A 6018-nucleotide genomic window follows, 5' to 3' on the forward strand; every position below is an offset into this window, starting at 1 on the left:
TCTGGTAAAATTCTAATCTATCAAGTTTAAATAAATTGATTTCTCTCATTTACTACCACATTGCTGAAGATTTAGTCATTGATTTTTTTCTCACAAATATAAAACCTAAAAAGAACATTATTTATTTATTTACTTATTTATTTCTATTTATTTATTTAATTAATTAATTTATTTATTTTTGAGATGGAGTCTCACTCTGTCACCCAGGCTGGAGTGCAACGGTACGCGGTCTTGGCCCACTGCAACCTCCACCTCCCGGGTTCAAGCGATTCTCCTGCCTCAGCCTTCCAAGTAGCTGGGACCACCACATCCAGATAAGTTTGTATTTTTAGCAGAGATGGGGTTTCACTATGTTGGCCAGGCTGGTCTCGAACTCCTGATCTGATGATCTGCCCGCCTCGACCTCCCAAAGTAGTGGGATTACAGGCGTGAGCTACCGTGCCTGGCCAAAAGAACATTTTTAAAAATCACCTTTTTGGATGCAGCAGAGGATAAACATATGACTATTTTAAAACAAATACTTAATAATTAAGTAAATCTAGATGATTCTTAGTATTTTAGCTAAAATTTTTTTACCGCTTTGTATTACTTGATTTGTTTATAATTTAAAAGGTTGAAATTACAAGAACGTGGCTTTAGAATGTCCAAGACATGAACTCAGTATTTACATACTATGCAGGTGATTCTGGGAAATCCTTTAGCATGATGGATCCTTTTTCCACTAAAAAATAGGATAGGCCGGGAGCGGTGGCTCACACCTGTGATCCCAGCACTTTGGGATGCAGAGGAGGGCGGATCACGAGGTCAAGAGATTGAGACCAACCTGGCCAACATGGTGAAACCCCGTCTCTACTAAAAATACAAAATTAGCCGGGAATGGAGGCACGCTACTGTAGTCCCAGCTACTCGGGAGGCTGAGGCAGGAGAATGGCTTGAACCCGGGAGGTGGAGGTTGCAGTGAGCCGAGATCGCGCCACTGCACTCCAGCCTGGCGATAGAGCAAGACTCCGTCTCAAAAAAAAAAAAAAAAAAAAAAAAAAAAAAAAAAAGGATAATGACATCTACTTTCTAGAGTTGTATTAATTATATCTTTATGATAACATAATGTGTGTGAAGCGCACTGCCAATATATGATTATATATGTAGGTTATTTATTATTTTTTGAGACAAGGTCTCGCTCTGTTGCCCAGGCTGGAGTTCAGTGGCGCGATCTCGGGTCACTGCAACCTCTGACTCCTGGATTCAAGGGATTCTGCCACCTCAGCATCCTCAGTAGTTGAGACTACAGGCGAGGGCCACCACGCCCAGCAAATTTTAGTAGTTTTTGGTAGAGACATGGTTTCACCATGTTGGCCAGGCTGGTCTCTTAACTCCTGATCTCATGTCATTCGCCCACCTCGGCCTCCCAAAATGCTGGGATTACAGGAGTGAGCCCCCCTGCCCAGCCATTTAGATCATTGTTAATGAGTGCCCATAATATGCTGTTTCCTTATACAAGCATTTGTCTTCCTTCTAATATTTACTTATGTAACAAAATTTACCTGTAATTTTAATTAAAATGGTTCCACATCTTGTTTCAGCTCTTACTTTCAAACATAAGGTAACACTAGCTTAAAATATTAAAAAATTCATAACCTTAACTGTATTTTTAAAGCTTAGCATTTTCAATTGCTTTCCACTTTGTATATCTTTTTTAAGATTCTCTGGGTTATATGTGCTTTCTAAAACAGCGCACACATAGCTGTCAAAACTAAACTATGCAAAGGAAAGGTCAGACTTCGACAGATAATTCCTGTTGCCGTGGAAACAAAGTCGGTTTTGGAAAAAGCTGCAAGTTCCTCTAAATAACCACAGATTCAAAAACTTCATGGTCTTCCTTTGACAGGTGTAGTGATGTAAGTATTACCTAAAAAAGGGCCAATTCATGGGTCAGTCCTAAGAATTTTGAATATTGTCACTAATTTATCTGTCTTTAAGAGGCACCTATACATCCTATTCAGGGTCACATTCTTCTAGCTAAAAAGCCTCAAATAAAATGAATCAGATAGTTTCATTGAGACAAATTACTTGCTTATTACACATTCTTTTTCATCGATTATCATAAACTTCATTTCTTCTGCTTCATGGAAGAGTGAGCAAGATACTGAATGGCTTTAGCCTTACACCTTTCGGATATTTCTTTGTTTTGTTGGGAGAATTTATGTTAGATATACTAGTCTTCTATGCATTTGAGACAAAGGTATAGGAAAATAGGATTTGCACTGATGCCATGTAGAGCCAAGAGGGGCCACTTGAAAGAGATCAATAATGAATTAGAAAATATTTGGGGTTATACTCTTTTTTAGAGATCCATGCACTTGATAAAAAAAGTTATTATTAGCAACCAAGGTTGAATTGTATTGGGACCACTTTCCACATGAACTGCATAAGATCTGGAATCAATTATTTATGTCTCAACTTGCCTATTTACATAGCAGTATTTTTTTATTAGACCTACACTGATAATAAGCACCTTGGAAAAAGTTGCAGGTAGAAATTTTAGTTACTTGATTACTACTTTTTCCCTCTCACTTTTTGAATTTTTTTCCTTATTTCTTATTTTCTTTCTTTCCTCCTTAAATTTGTCAAACTATTTTAATAATTCCATGAGTAAATACAATTAATAGGTGAAGTTCATGAGAATATCATTTAAAAATTCAGAAATTTTCAAGTACATATAATTTTGCTTTAATGGCATCACGACTAATTTTGTTTGATTTTTCTTTTTCCAAACACCCATGAAAATACTTTTGAATGAAACTTAAGACAGAAAGAACTTTGAAAATATAAAATTTGTATCAATTATTTCTAAAAGTCTAGGAGGAAATGTGTACTAACAATAGTTGAGTTTGAAGAACGAACAAGAATCACAATTAGTTGTTTTACTGCTGGAAAATAGTTTAGAACAAACTACAATGTAGGTGACAATGTAGGTGACTGATGGTCCCATAAGAGATGTAACCTGTTGTAACAATTACTCCTCTCTGATAACTGCACATTGTCAGCCTTCCAGCAGAACAGATACTAAAGTGGAAATTCACAAAACCAAGGCATGGGTTAAGATTTATAATAGTATAGCAGTATTCTAAATGATAACCACTTGAACTAAGGGAGAAAAGGTGGATAAAAAAGTATGAGAGATGTTAAGGTAGAATTCTACGACTCAATTCTCTTACTTACATGACCAAACCCCAATTTATCCTTTTAGATGAACCCCAAAATGAACACTTAGTGAATTTGAAAAAAATGACTACTCTTTTTCATGCTTCCAGACACTATTCAAATTGCCAATATCCATATCTTATCAGAAGGTAGAGTTCTCAGAATGTAGAATACAGATTTTCATCCTACCATATTCAACTCTATAGCCCTAATGTTTGCTATTGTACCTGTCAAAAAGTCATCATTCAATACATATTTGCCAAATTCAACTGTATTTCTGTTACTTTCTCAATTGTTTTTGTTTTTCTTTTTTTATCAGGTTCCTCAGGTTGAATACTTTCTCCTTTTAAATCCAGTATTTGGGGTATGCAAGCAAAATCTATAAAGATGAAAGGAATTGAGGTTAGTCACAGTCTGACTTTACAATGGTCTTTCAAATAGATAGGGTTCAGTATTAGAGAAGTGCATACCACTTCTTTATGCTTATAAGAGTCACAATAGGGTTTAGCTGTAAATAATAGCTTCAGACATTGAGGATGTGTCTTTGAAAAAGACTGTTGAGCCATATTTTGAGGCGTTTTCTTTAAAAATAAGTTAATTCTCATCTATGGGCACTATAGATAATCTTCATTCATTTTTATATACTATATTAAAAGTGTGCAATAACTAAGATATTAGGTTCAGCAGTAAAGTTTGTAAAGTAGTCTATAATAATGAATCTGTCTTGGTATCTATAATAAGTATTAGAGACATATTCAGCCTTAATGAAACATAAAATTCAGATTTACTAGTCAATTTTAGAATCCACAGAAATTATTTATTTTGATATTATAAGCAAAACATCTGTGTTTCTTTTGCTATTTTAAACATAAAATACGAAGTTAACCAAATTTGATCTTTATAAAATAATTATGTCAATAGTATTCCAACTTGTTCTAGAAATTCCAAGTTAGTAAGATATACAGACACATTCCATCATTTTCCTGTATGTATAAATTGGGCTTCCTCTCTGTTATTTCATTTACAGAGAAAGCGTATAATCAATTTAGGACCATCTATCAAACATTTTATCATTGCACCGTAGTTCAAGGTAATCATACACAGGAGCAACAATTTCTGTGATTCTCTGCCAGGATATCACACACACAATATAAATGGAGAGATGCAAACAGAAGACTTCTTCAGTAACTCCTTAGCAGGTATAGAGAACCTCATACCAGTATCCTAAAGTGAAATTGTTAATTACTAGGGGAAAGGATGACAGAAAGAAAGAGAAAAGATAAACTGGGAAATATTCACACAGAAAGAAAACAGTATTTGGAACATTTAAAAAATTACCCAATTTTCTATTTTTTTTTTTTTTAGGAAGAAATACATTAGCACTAAAAACCTAACAATTAAATATATATGTATGTGTGTGTGTGTGTGTGTATATATATATGCACAAAGCCAAAATATCTCCTCTACCCCTGTCTATTATGTATGCAGAGCTCAATGTCCCCTCTCCTCAACATTTAATCAGTTTGTTTTGTATTTATTAATTCATTAGATAGGGAGAAACAAATATAATCCTCCAGAGAGAGAAAGAGTGCAAAAATTAGGTTGGTACAAAACTAATTGTGTTTTTTGACATGAAAAGGGCCATTAAAAGCTCTCTCTCTCTCTCTCTCTCTCTCTATATATATATATATGTATATATAATAGGATTTACACTGATACCATGTAAAGGATACATACACACATATATATATATGTATATATATAGAGAGAGTTATATTTCATAAAAGTAACCTCTTTTATAGATAAAGTAACAAACTATACACATGATTCCACACCTTACTTTTTTATTAAAGATGTCCTTTGGGACACGTTTTACATATCAGCTTCAATGTGTAAGGACCATGGAAGTCAGCACCCCAGTCCATCTACAGAAAAATACACCTAGACTCAGACCTTACTATTACAACTGGAAAGGGATAATAGATATAAATATAAAAATGAAATACTGTAAAACTTCTACAAGAAAACACAGAAGAAGACCTATGTGACCTTTATTTTGGTAATGAGTGTTTAGATAGAACACCAGGTCATGATCCTTGCAAGAAAAACATTGATAATTTGGACTTTACTAAAATTAAAAACTTCTGTTCTCTGAAAGACATTGTGGAAAGAACAAAAAGACAAGCCACAGACTTGAAGAAAATATATTTAAGCACATATCTCATCAAGGACTTATACCCCCATTATATAAAAATCTCTTAAAATTAACAATAAGAAAAAAAGACACAAATGCACAAATGATCTGAACAGACACCTCAGCAAACAAGAGCTACGAATGGCAGATAAGTGTATGAAAAGATACCACCACTAACATTAAAGAATTGCACATTAAAACAAGGAGATACTGCTATACACCATTAGAATGATGAATTTATAAAACCTGATAATACCAATTGCTGGGAGGATGCAAAGCAATAGGAGTTCTCCTTCACTACAAGTGCAAACAGAAATGGGTACAACTACTTTAAGTCAGTTTAACATTTTCTTACAAAGCTAAACATAGTTTTACCACGCAATTTAACACTCACTTAGTATTTACCCAATATATTTAAAAATGTATGTCCATATGACACCTGAAAACAATTATAACAGCTTTATTGATCATCACCAACTTTGGAATCAACCAAATATTCTTCAATGAAAGAAAAGCTAAACTTTGGTACATCCGAACATTGGCATATTATTTATTAATGAAAATAAGCTATGAAGGCACAAGAAAACAGGGAGATAATCTAAATGCATATTGTTATGTGAAAG

At 33.9% G+C, this 6018-nt stretch overlaps 1 long non-coding RNA gene across 1 annotated transcript; it reads left to right on the forward strand.

The window, feature by feature from the left end:
* Nucleotides 1-980: 980 nt before the first annotated feature.
* LOC104005292 (uncharacterized) lies at nt 981-4613 on the forward strand. The gene is made up of 3 exons (XR_678556.4): nt 981-1895; nt 3521-3603; nt 4229-4613. It is a non-coding gene; the product is annotated as an uncharacterized LOC104005292 (long non-coding RNA).
* The last annotated feature ends 1405 nt before the right edge of the window (nt 4614-6018 follow it).

The sequence above is a fragment of the Pan troglodytes genome, chromosome 13 (assembly GCF_028858775.2).
Source record: "Pan troglodytes isolate AG18354 chromosome 13, NHGRI_mPanTro3-v2.0_pri, whole genome shotgun sequence".
NCBI lineage: Eukaryota > Metazoa > Chordata > Mammalia > Primates > Hominidae > Pan > Pan troglodytes.